The sequence below is a fragment of the Orcinus orca genome, chromosome 9 (genome assembly GCF_937001465.1).
Source record: "Orcinus orca chromosome 9, mOrcOrc1.1, whole genome shotgun sequence".
In the NCBI taxonomy this organism is placed as follows: domain Eukaryota; kingdom Metazoa; phylum Chordata; class Mammalia; order Artiodactyla; family Delphinidae; genus Orcinus; species Orcinus orca.
In genome coordinates this window covers 50,313,305-50,325,911 of record NC_064567.1, presented here as the reverse complement: position 1 = coordinate 50,325,911, position 12,607 = coordinate 50,313,305, and the positions used below count along the sequence as shown (strand labels likewise).

The 12,607-nt window shown below is 41.5% G+C and overlaps 1 long non-coding RNA gene across 2 annotated transcripts in view; it reads left to right on the top strand.

Moving 5' to 3' along the window:
- Positions 1 to 12,607, top strand: part of LOC117199845 (uncharacterized) — a 342,114-nt gene that overhangs the window by 99,357 nt on the left and 230,150 nt on the right. For both annotated transcript variants that reach the window (XR_004481185.2, XR_007479196.1), the window contains one exon: positions 4,766 to 4,865. This is a non-coding gene — a long non-coding RNA (uncharacterized LOC117199845). The remainder of the gene's footprint in view (positions 1 to 4,765; positions 4,866 to 12,607) is intronic.

Sequence of the window (12,607 nt, the reverse complement as noted above, 5' to 3'; positions counted from 1 at the left end):
TAGCCCCCAAGGTGTTCATGGGGGTCCCATGGGATGGGGGGGATGGGGGGGTTCATGTCACACATGCCTTCCCAGACAAGTGGCAGCCTCAGCTTTTCCTCTTTCCTTCTACTCTGGGATTCTGCTGGGTCCCCCAAGCATCCCATTGTGCCAGCCAGTTCTGCTGGCTCCTTTGGTTACGACCCTGAGCACCACTGTTGATGAAAGGAAGCCTGTGAGATGCCAGAGCTTCATAAGGTTCGTGCCACAGTGGGGTGCCACTGACTCCTCTTTGTGCCCTCTCTGTTGAAGTGGCACCAAAGCCACTTGTGGCCAGTACCCCTCAGAGATTTTGGTGGAGCCATTTGTATTAGTTTGTTAGGGCTGATATAACAAGTCCCACAACCTGGGTGACTTCAAGAACAGAAACTTATTATCTCAGAGTTCTCGAGGCTAGAAATCTGAAATCAAGGTGTTGGCAGGATTGTCTCTTCTGAGGATTATAAGGGAGAATCTGTTCTAGGCCTTTCTCCTAGCTTCTGGTAGTTTGCTGGCAATCTTGGGTGTTCCTTGGCTTATAGAAGTGTCACCCTCATCATTGCCTTCATGTTCACATGGTGTTCTCTCTGTGTGTGCATGTCTGTTTCCATATTCCCCCATTTTATAAGGACACTGTTCATATTGGATTAGAGTCTACCCTACTCCAGTATGACTTCATCTTAACTAAGTACGTCTGCAGCGACCTTGTTTCCAAGTTATGAGACACTGGGGGTTAAGACTTGAACGTCTGATTTTTAAGAGGACACAATTCAACCCATAACACTGATCCTACAAGGTTTTTTGAGTTTTTTCTTAATAAGAATTGAAAGAGACCCTTTGGTCATAGGATTGTGACCAAAGGAAGGTAAATAGGATAACATAGATGAATCACTTTGTAAATGGAAAAGTGCTATCCAGATGGTAGCTGTTACTAAGGGATAATGCTGATATGTTTGCATATAGGCTCCCATCAAGAGATCTGCATGGAGAAACACTAAAGGAAACTCCTCAAGCCCCTCGTTCTCTCATCACGGCTAGAAAGACAGGGATGGGTCATTGGATTTTCCTCCGTAGGAAGTTGTTGGTGTTATAAAGGGAGCTGGTAACAAAGTAAGAGACACGCCTAGCACTCACCTCCCTTCCACTCAGAGAATTGATTACTACCTTTCCCCAAAGAAAATGAACTACAGCAGCCCCTGAATCCAACCTTTTTGAAATTCTTAGTATCTGACTTCAAGTTTGATTGTAATCTCCTTGTGGAGTGGGAGCAGAGAGTCACAGAATTCGGAAGGAGAATCAGAGATCCTATATTTGGACTAGACTGGTTTCAGCATTTTTGATGTTGTTGTTCCCTTGATGAGCACAGAGGCCTGAGATCCCACACCTCATTAAAGAACGTTTTGTTTGTTTAATTCCCTTTTTCATAATTCTTCACAGTGCAGTGCTTTAGAGTCAGTGGGCCTTCTCTGAATGCTACTGGTCAGTTTACTTTGCTTTTCTTCTATGTTTTTATTAGTCTGGATGTCGTTCATTATATATATATTTTAAAAATTTATTATTTATTTTTGGTTGCATTGGGTCTTTGTTGCTGTATGCGGGCTTTCTCTAGTTGTGGCGAGTGGGGACTGCTCTTCGTTGCTGTGCACGGGCTTCTCACTGTGGTGGCTTCTCTTGTTGTGGAGCTCTAGGTGCACGGGCTTCAGTAGTTGTGGCATGCGGGCTCTAGAGTGCAGGCTCAATAATTGGGGCGCGTGGGCTTAGTGGCTCCGCAGCATGTGGGATCTTCCCGGACCAGGGCTCGAACCCGTGTCCCCTGCACTGGCAGGCGGATTCTTAACCACTGCGCCACCAGGGAAGCCCCCGTTCATTATATTTTAATGATTTATTTACCTGGCCATCTATTCCACTGACCTAGAGAAACTTTTGAAGCCAAGGCATATGTACTGCTCCTATTTTTATCTAAAACAGTGGTTCTCAAACTTTAGCAGGCATCAGAATCGCCTGGAGGGCTTGTTAAACCACAGATTGCTGGCCCATCCCCAGAGTTTTGTTCAGTAGGTGTGGGTTAGGGCTGAAAATTTGTATTTCTCACAAGTTCTCAGGTGTTGTTGCTGCTGCTGCTGGCCTGGGCGGGGGGGTCACACTTTGAGAACCAGTGATCTAGAGCAGTCCCTGGCAGACGATAAGTGCACCGTAAATGTTTCTGGATGCATGAATTCATGAGTGAAGGTGAGGAAGATTATCTTTTATATGACACTAGGAGACTGTGGAGAGAAAAAGGGAGGTTGCTTATCTGCCCCTTCTGCCTTCCTAGAGTGATGAGAACAAAATGACATCATTTACTGAAAGCACTTTGAAAGCAGCTACACCTTTGGCTAGTCCTGTCAGTGCCTATTCCTCAGTCTCGAGGCTTGTCAGGGAGTGGGTTCAGGGCTTCCTTAATGTGAGAGCAGAGGAGACAAGCCTTGAGTTTCTCTACTTGCTGTTTTTGGGGCAAAGATAGTCAAAACTCTGTACTTCCTGTTTCAAAGAGTTGCAAAAGCTGGTTTTCAGTTATTTAACTGGCACAGACTTTAAGTTCAGTCTAGTCCTTTTAAGAGAACTGACTTCTCATATATTTTTCTAGTCTAACAAAAGCAATCATAAATTAATAAAACAATAAGCCAAAGAAAATAAATTAGTAGTTGGTTGAAAAAATTTTAACCTATTTGCTTAAATGCAAATTAAATTAAAAATTACATTCATACAATCATGTGTTCCATAAAGATTTCCATGAACACTTCTGATTAATTTCATGGAAAAATAGAAATATGGCTTGTTTCAAACAAGTTATTAAATACATATTGATTGCTGTAAGTGTAACACTGTTGTGTTAGCAATCATTTACAACACATGCTGCTTTAAAAGCAAAATGTTTCCTTGAGCTGTGTTGAACTCATATCTGTTTTCCAAATCACTTGAAAACTGGAGTGGTTGAAAATGGATTAGATGCAAAGGAAGAAGCATGGAGTCAGCGGGAAATCTACTAATTGGACTCTGGAGAAAGAATAGAAATCACTGGTCAGTTCTTGACAGTGAATTGGTAGTAGGGCTTTTGGTAAAAAAAAGGGAAGAAGTTAATGAATTAAAAAAGGGGGGAATCAAAGCTTCAAGAGAAAGCACAACAACTTGACTGAACCCAGGAAGGGTGAGTTTGGAATCTCAATGGAAGGGAGAGTCTTAGAATGAAGAAGTTGCTCCTCTTCTGAGTCAGGAGGAAGTGAAGGGGAGCAAGGAGGATGGTGCCAGTTTTACCTTGTAAAAGTTCAGAGACCTCATCTAATCCTCATTTTATGGCAGAGGAAACCAAAGCCCAGAGAGGTGCAGTGACCTGTCCAAGGTCACCTCACACAAGGTCAGTCCCAGGTCTGGTGCCAGGTTACAGCTCTCCTTCCTCACTCCATACTATCCCCTCTCATTTTCACTTCCCTACAACCTCACTTTTGTTTCCTTAGCACATTAAGCAATTGTTTACTAGATATTGTTGATGGCTGTGGAAAAGAACAAGGGCAGGAAAAAAATAATAAAAGCAAATTCAATTTAGATGAGAAACAATTCAAATGCTTAATTGGTTGAAAAAAAATCAAGAACAGGTGGTGCTCTAGTCTGCCAGGAATCTTCAAATGAGCGTCTGGATGTTATTTTGTATTCAAAATGAAAAATGTAGAAGTCTTTGTGTGTAAAGATACATCACAGCATGCGAGGTGTAGAGATTATATGAAGAAATCCAATTTGGACTGGAGAGGACATCGATGCAGATTCCAGTTGCACAGCTGCTATTTACATAGACTCATGTAGATTGCATCAGTGGTAGTTGTCTAGTTTCCATGTAGTCGCAAAATGGCGTCCTGGAAGAAAATGGCCACACAATCACTACTTCACCTGTGCCACACCACTGTTTGTACCAGTCTGCCAGAGGCAAGACATTCATGGTCCTGCTTTTTCAACCTTTGTTTCAAATCCGTTCTGCTTCCTGTCATTGCCCTCCAGTCGAAGACCCACAGGAACACCCCTGGATTTGAACAAGTATGCTTATTACTCATCCCAGAAAGGGAGAATGCACACCATGGGCAACCATGGTGTGTCTCAGCAAGAGGCTGTTAGGAAGGACTTATTATAGAACTTGTTTGATTGAGTACTTTGGGGAAGACCCAAGGAAGCAGAGGTTCATCCTGGATTGCTACTCTCTGAAATCAAGGACAATTCTATTATTGAATATCCCTGTAAATCTTATGTATAGGGAGTGCAGCAGAGCTAAAGCTGTACTTGGGAAAGAAGCAGCAGTCACTCACATTAGCCAGGCTGTCTGCTATTCTGTGGTCTGGACAATGTTCACGCTTTGTCTGTGTTTAGATACGATTACTAAATGGCTGTGTTTTTGTCTCATTCCATCCTGGTCACAGAGTGGCCTTGTCTGAGGATGATTTTCTGTGAAACTGTTTATGTTCAACAGGAGAATGTCAAGGCCCAGCTAACAGTACTAGGTCAGCTTCTTGGATGTCAGGGGTGCTTTTCTCTTTTTCTGAATGAATTAAGTTAGAGGAAAAAGGAAAAGCTTTGTGATGTCATTTCCAAAATTGAGTGTTTGTGTGTGTCCACCGATCTCTTCATCGATACATGCAAACGAGTGGTATGTAATTTGGATAGGTTTACTAAGAGCTTTGGAGCCCTTGTACTAACCACTCTCACTTTTTCACTTGAACTACAGGAACTGCTCTGTGAATTTGGGGTTAAAGCATCTGTGGAACAAGAATAAACAAATCAGCGCCCGAAGATTGGACCTACTTCATTAGCATGTTGCCTAAAAAGTGAGTTTGGCACAGTGTGGGAATAGAGGATGTGGAGAGCCAAACTGCTCTACATTACTGGGGGTGAACACACAGTTGGACTGTTCAGGGGCAATCAGGGAGAGAGGTGGTGCAGAGAGAGAAATGCGAAGGAAGGGAAGAGGAATAATCAGCAAGAAGGCAAAAGGTCCAGAGATGTACTGAAGGCAGGTGCCTGATGGAATTTTCAAGAAGGGTGCTGTGTGATACATGCTTTAAATTTGCTTGTTTGCAGTGCAGCAGTAAAATCCTCCACTTATGACCTTCAGTAAAAAAATGAAGGTGGGACTGGGTTGGGGATAATCTAGGAGGAAAAAGAAAGCTAAGAAGTAGAGAACAGACATTCAGTATAATTTGAAATAGAAATAAGCATAGAACATAAGTTCCCCCAGGAACATGAAGAGGTCCTGGGCAGGCATTCCAGAGTGTACAGAACAGGAGGTTGAACCAATTTTATGGACCTTAAGGGACAGGGTGACCTAAGATAATATGCGGATAAGGAACATAAAAGACTTGGGGAAAACAACAAAATAAGTTCTTAGCATGATCTGAGGAGTCAGGACAAATATCTAGATAATTCAAACCAAAATAAATTTAAAAATCCAAACCTCTATGCTTCTAATATATAGATGCTTCAGGAAAAAGTTTAGTTTCTAACTTTCTGTCTTAAACTCTCAGTCAAGAAACAAATTTACAGGACCTATAAGGCAAGCAAACATGCACCCTCTTTTTTTTTGGTGTCAAAAAAAGACAATGAATTTCAAGTGATTCTCTGATATTCATGACTGTGAGGATAGAGTCAAAGCTTTCAAATTAAGTTTTCAGTGTTTTCTGGTTGTCGGTGTCTGCAAACTGGGTTGATATTTTAAACCTGAGGTCACGGTTGGAGTTTAGTTTTCATATCCAACTTGGAGAATTTTGAGGTTCCCAAGGCTATTCTTGAGGCTTGATTGTCATATAGTCTCTAGTGCTTGAGTGAGAGAGAGGAAAAGATAGGGAACTGGACACCTTTGTTTTGTTTTTCTTCCTTTGAACACTGCCGGAAGCAGGTAAAGCTCTCTCCATAGTAACCTCTATCCTTGCCCCTCAAAGTGTGGTCTGAGGACCAGCAGCATCAACATTACCTGGGAACTTGTTAGAAATGCAGCAGCATCTCAGGACCCCATCTGAGACCCGCTGAATTGGAACCTGCGTTGTAGCAAGATCCCCAGTGAGATTCGTATGCACATTAATGTTTGAGAAGCATTCATCTAGGAAGTGTTACGCAAATCCGTTTCTTAGGTGATAGGGGAGCTAGCCTATAAAAAAGGGAAGGGACATCACTAGATGTACAAACTTCCCAGCTAGATGTCTAGCTGCTACTAGAAATTTCATTAGGGATTTTGTTGTGAATTTGGTGTGAATTATATAGCTTAGGGACAGAGAAGCGACAGTAGGGACTTGGCTACACCTGGGACTCTACAACAGCTTACTAAAAGGCCTAGTTGGTTTCTTAATATGCTCCTCACTGAAAAGAGACTAGCAGTTTCCTACCAGGGAACCAGGTGTAGCTGATGTTCCCATTCTGATATTCCCATTACTCAGGATTTTAAAGCTGACAGATTTTGAGACATAATCTAGCTGTTATGTTCCTAGTGAAGGGGTGAGAAAAGAAAAAGGTAACATTAGCTTCTGAGGTAAAAAAAAAAAAGCGTCTTCTGTTTCCTTTGTACCATCTTATAGCTCTTGGTAAAGTGGGACCCTCGCAAAATGAGCACTCGATAAATGTCATTAACAGTGATTTGAACCAGAGTGGTGATATTTTTAATGCAGCTCATTCCAACGAATGTTCTGCTTCCCACGTTAACTTTTATATACCCAGCAACCAGAAACCTACACTGCTGAGTGTACAGAATATCGGGCTCCAGCTTAAGGGTGATTAGATATTGATTTCTGAGCCCCGCAAGCATTTAGCGATGCAGAAGCTCTTGAGCGCTGGATAATCATGGACTGCGGGGCTGACGCTGGCAGAATTCCAGCAGTCACGATCTGTGGAAACATTCTAGAGTGGCCCTAAAACCCAGGCTGTGGATTTGACCCTTTTGTGTGGCCTGATCTGTGTCCTGGTCCACTGATTGTCCTTCTTACCCTGTCTTTGCCCCTGTCTTTGTAGACATAATGTTTTTGGTCACTGAGGGAACTAGGCAGAGAGAAGAGAGATTTGGTGCAAACTCATCCTGACTGCTGGAAAAAACCAACTCAGACTTATAGGTGATGAGCTTGCAGTGAAGAATAACACAATATTACTTTTTTATAGTTATATTGTATATAGTATTGCTCTTTTTTATTTGCTGTGGGAGTTGCTATTAAAGAACTGTGAAAAAATATCCATTTAAAGCTCAAATATATGGTGTTGAGAATAAGAGCTAATCTGTTGACAAGTTGTGGAAGATTAAAGATGGCTGTATTTTTGACATTCCTCTTTCGAGATATAGGGTCTAAGTCCCCTCTCTTAGAATCTGGGCAGGCTCTGTGACTGCTTTAGTCAACAGAATACAGTCAAGGCATGGCCATGACCATTACATGACTGTGAAGTTGCTCTGATGCTGTGCCAGAAGAACGAGCTGGAATTCTTCACTGTGGAACTTGCTGGAAACTTGCCCTCTGAGGTGCCTGGAGAAACCTCCCACGGGGAAGTGGCACTCCTCAGAATTTGTTGTGAACCAAACCAAAGGAATGCCCGGGGAAGCTGCTTGCTGCTGCGCGCTGCTGGCTGCTTCGAACTGCAGAGCCAGGAGCTACAGAAGCTACAGGTGACAGGAGCACATCAGAACCAGGAAGAGAAGGCCCTCCCTCCTCCAGCACCTCCACTGACAAAGCTTAACATTAACTCTGCTGACAAAGAAGAAATTACACAGCTGAGAGGCAATAAATTGACCATTGTCACAGGTAAAAAAAAAGCAAACAAAACAAAAACAGAATATAGTGGAAATGATATTTGCCAGTTTCTGGACCCAGACTTTGAGAAACTGGCAGCTTCTACTTCCTGTCTTTTGGAATCTGGCCATCGTACTGTGAGAAATCCAAGTCACAGAGAGAGGCTACATGTAGGCCTTCCAGTCAGCGGTCTAGCTGAGCTCACAGCGAGTGGCCACGTGAGTGTGCCATCTTAGATGTCCCGTCCCGTGGAGCCTTCAGATGACCCCAGCCACTGTCTGACCACAACTGTGTGAGAGAACCAAGGGAGAATCAGTCAGCTGAGCCAGGCAACCCACAGAACTATGAGAAAGAATGATAAATTGTTTCAAGCAGTAGATAAGTGGAACACAAGTTGCTCTACTTACTTATAGAAGGAGGCCACTCTAAAGCTATATGATTCCATTTTTACTCTTTCAGACATGTTCACAAGCCTCACACTTGGAAGATTCCCTGCTGCCCAGTGCAACTATTTGGTCCACCTAAGCTTACAATATCCTACCTTCTCAAGTTCAGACTTTGAAAGGTGCCTTCTCATTGAGAAAAGCTCATGCTTGCTTTATTGAATTTTCACAGAGACCACCACAATGGTGAGACCATTGGGTGTTCCTGGTTCTATTCTCAAACACAGATCCAAAAGTAGCATTATGCACAGTCTGTGAGTTTGTCCACTCCTGATTCCATGTGGCCAGTTCTTCATTTAGTTCCTTCAGGTGGGAGCTGTTCTGGTAGGGAGTCCACCAGAGCACCAAACAGTGTCCATAAATGTCCTGTGTTATTGCCTTTCATCTGATAAATGGAACTTCCCAAAGGACTATGATTATGTTGAAGTCAGTATTTTGTTTTGGCCTCTCTTCCTGTATCTTATCGGTGGGGCATTGTGTCAATTCATGAGTCATGACACACTGGGAGCTGATATTCTTACAGAGTTTTGGTACAAACTTCCAAGGGTACAAACTACCAGTCTCAGTGTCTGCCCTATTCTAGCTCAGGATTCTCAGCCTTGGCTGCACGTAACAATCACCTGGGAAGTGTTCAAAAAAGCAAAACTACCCATGCCTGGTCTTACCCTGGATTAATTAAATAAAAATATCTGGGGGTGGGACACCAGTCCCACGTAGTGTATCTGTATGTCCAAATCTTACCTTCTCTTTAAGGCCCAGCTGAAATACTATTTTCTACATGAAGCTACAGAGTCCCACAATTGGCATCGTTTCTTCTTTCAAATTAGTTATTATTTTATTTTGGACTGTTTTTTCTACCTATCGTATGCTTTATTATCTCTTTTCCTTCTCCTTATACTCATGATATGTCTCTGATATGTATGTATACACAGTGGGAACTCAATAAGTATTAATTAAATGAAGACATAAATGGATGTTGGGAAAACCATCCTGCTTCCCATGGACACCAAGTTTGCTTTTGTGTTGATGGAGGTTGAGATGCCTAGGTATGGCCTCAGTCTACACTCCTCAATTAGAATTGCCTCGTAGCCATCCCCCCGCCCCAGCCCCAGCCCCCAACCATGGCAGAGCCCAGCTGCTGTTGCTCTTGAATCTCTCTGGTTGCTCCCAGTCCCCATCTTTCCTCTTGTTACTATTCAGTTAAGTTTTTTCTTTCTTATTTGAATGACTCTTCTTTACAAAGGTCTAAATACTTACTTTCTAGGCTTGGATGGTCATCAGAGGGAAGATGGATGTTCCACAGTGTGCTTTTGAAAGTACCAAGACTGATAGGGGTGCCTGCTTATCTCCCTTCTGACAAAGAACTAGCTATTTACTGAGCTAAAATGATAAATATTCCAAGAGCAAGCTCTGAAATCACCAAGCCCCACAGTACTCTTTGCAGTCTCTGTGCTATCTATACTGATGAAGCCACTAGATGTGAGTCTTAACCAGTAAAAGAGACAATGGATAATTGTTTTGGGTTTTAGGGCCTCTGCTGAAATGTTACTGATTTTCAAGTTTCCAGTAAACTTAGAACTGACTTCAAACAGATGGATCAGTGCAGTCCTTTTTCACTTTTTGTATGTAGCATTTTTTCCCACCTGTTATTTACTCATTCATTTTTACTTGTGCTCTGAAACACAAAAGTCATCTTATTTTTTCTTTAGAATTCATAATTTTAAGAGGTTACTAGAAAAGTCCTCTGATTCACCTGTAATTGAAGAGTTCCCCTTTGAAGTTCAAATCTTTCTTAGCTCTAATTTGAAAGGGAGTTACGTTTCTGTGATGGACTCGTGACATTTCTTACTGGAAAAGGTCAGATTTTAATGCCTTCTTGTGATATATGCATCTGGCTCAAGATCAGGCAGTTTTGAATGATGGAATTTAATTGTAATTTAGTAAAAGGCTAAGAGATAAGAAATTATGGCTTTGCTGTAATGCCTGAGCTGTACACCAATTCCTTAGCAGCCTTCATGGGGGTTTGTGGGTTAGAAGCTGCAACTTCAAGAAGCCTTTCAGGGACACCATGATGATGCTCTGAGTAAAAGCAAAACCTCATCTTGGCTCAAGTTCCAGTGATTACCTGACATCCTACCTTAGAAAAATAAAGACAATTGCCAAGGTATAAATCCTTGTCTTCTGAACATTCTGGAAATCCAGATGGATATTTACCTATTACCTCCCATTTTGTCCAACTGCCTCAAACTTCTTACACTGTCGCTTCCTTTTTCCCCAACAAAAGTTCTTGAGTATACAAAGATACCTACCTACCTTCCTCCCTTTGTTGTATGAAAAAAGGACTGCTTAAGATCAAATTAACTGAATGAGAATTCTCCCTTCCCAATCTAAGAAAGTCACTTTTCTCTATTCTGTTTTAAATGAATCAAAGAATTGATCCAACTAGGGTATGAGTTAGTCATACATTTATTAACAGATAATGTGATGTGGTAGAAAAAGTATTAGGACTGGATTTAAGCCCTCAATCCTTATTAGAACTTAGACTCTCTGAACTTCAATTTCCACATCTTTAAATAACCTGTTAGCCTCAGGTTTCTTATCTAGTAAATTGCTTTGAGGCTTAAATAAAATGATAGTCTCCTTGGGATTGTTCTGTTATCCTGTGTTCTGGGGCGTGCTAATCCGCTGCTCATGGTACCTGATAATGCCCTCTTGTAGTGAATTCTTTTCTCATGTTGTTTTAATTTGTGCTTACGCGCTCATCCTCAGCTGGGATTATTATCATAATGTATGAGTCCTATGTTTCCTGGGTTGTGGGAGTATGTTTACAGAGATGGTTTATATTTGTCCTGTCTGGGTGTCCCCAGGATTTCACTTGTCTAGGGTGAATTTTCACAGTAATATGTCTGTTCCAGCACCATGTGGATAGTATTCATTTGGACTCCATATCTATACGTGGCACAAACTAGGGCTTGTGTGCCCACCAGACCTGATGCTTCTTTGCTTCTTACTCGGCCCTCTTGTGAAGTTCTCCCATTCACCTTACACAATGTGGGGAGGGTTTATGTAGAAGTGTAAGTTCTAGCATCACACTTCATATGGACCCAAGGCCTCATCTCTGATTTTCATTGGGATTTTATGACTCTAGTGTCTCTCTTTTAGGGTCTGCTACCCTCCAGGGTTCTGCTGCATTCCCTCAAGTTGTGTGAGTTCCTATGTAGTTTTTTGGAAACCAGAAAACTCCCCTGTCTGTCTTTTGAGTTTGACTTAAAAAAAATACTGTAGTTTATCCAGCATCTCTGCTTTGTAAAGGGAAAGAGGATCTGAGTTCAGTTTGCAACACTGCTGAAACTAAAAATCAAATGTATATTTCTTATGAGAATTTTCTCTTGTTAACCACTTTATTTTATTTCATGAAGACACCACTGTTCACTGGTAGAAGCACTGCTTGCCAGATGCTGTTGAGCATAGGAACCTCCCTGGGGATTTTGTTAAGGTACAGATTCTGATTCCTGTAGGACTGGGGTCAGGATGAGATTCTGCGTTGCTACCAAGCTCCCCAGTGACGCTGATGCTCCTGACCACACCCTGAGTAATGAGGATTTGAGAGAGACCAGTGATGACTTCTTCCCAATTGCTGATTTATCAGTTGCTGGAATTCATCTGGTGTGGTTGCCTGATAAAATCTTCACTCATCTGTCTGGTCTTGAAAATGAAACTTTGTGTTGAAAGCAGTTTGAAATTGTAAAGAGCTAAACAATATTTCTCCATTTGGGAAAAAGAACCTATAAATTCAAAATGGAATTAAATTATCCTTGAAAATACCCAGAAGCCCCCATCAGCATTTCTAAAACCTCCCTTCTGCCTCCTCATTTTCTTCTTATTAAACCTATTTTTGCTCAAGCTGAAATTCTGGACAAATTAATAAAAGAATTAACTGTCTAATTTAAGTTTTCTTTTTAAATTACTTATATTGTTAATATTTATCTTGATTCTTTTTTTGTAATTGTATTATTTTGTATGCTTTAGCCTGGGAACTTATTCATTATGGTTAATATCAATCCTAGAGAATGGAATATTTGAGTTCCAAACAATTGGTGTATCAGGCGAATCTTTGGGCTGTGAGATTATTAGTATGATCAAAGATTCACATGAAGTTAGAAGATTCTGTTGCCCTTATATAGGATGGGAACCATTTTCCAAACTTTCTCCTTGTACCCCAGAACTTAAAAAAGCAAATCAAAGGTTGATTGGCATCCTGGCATGGCTAACTTTTGCTACTTACATCTTAATTTTATGGATTTAATTTAATGGACTAAAACTGGTGTGACCTTTAGAATTAATCAGGGGTGTCGAGTAAGGTGT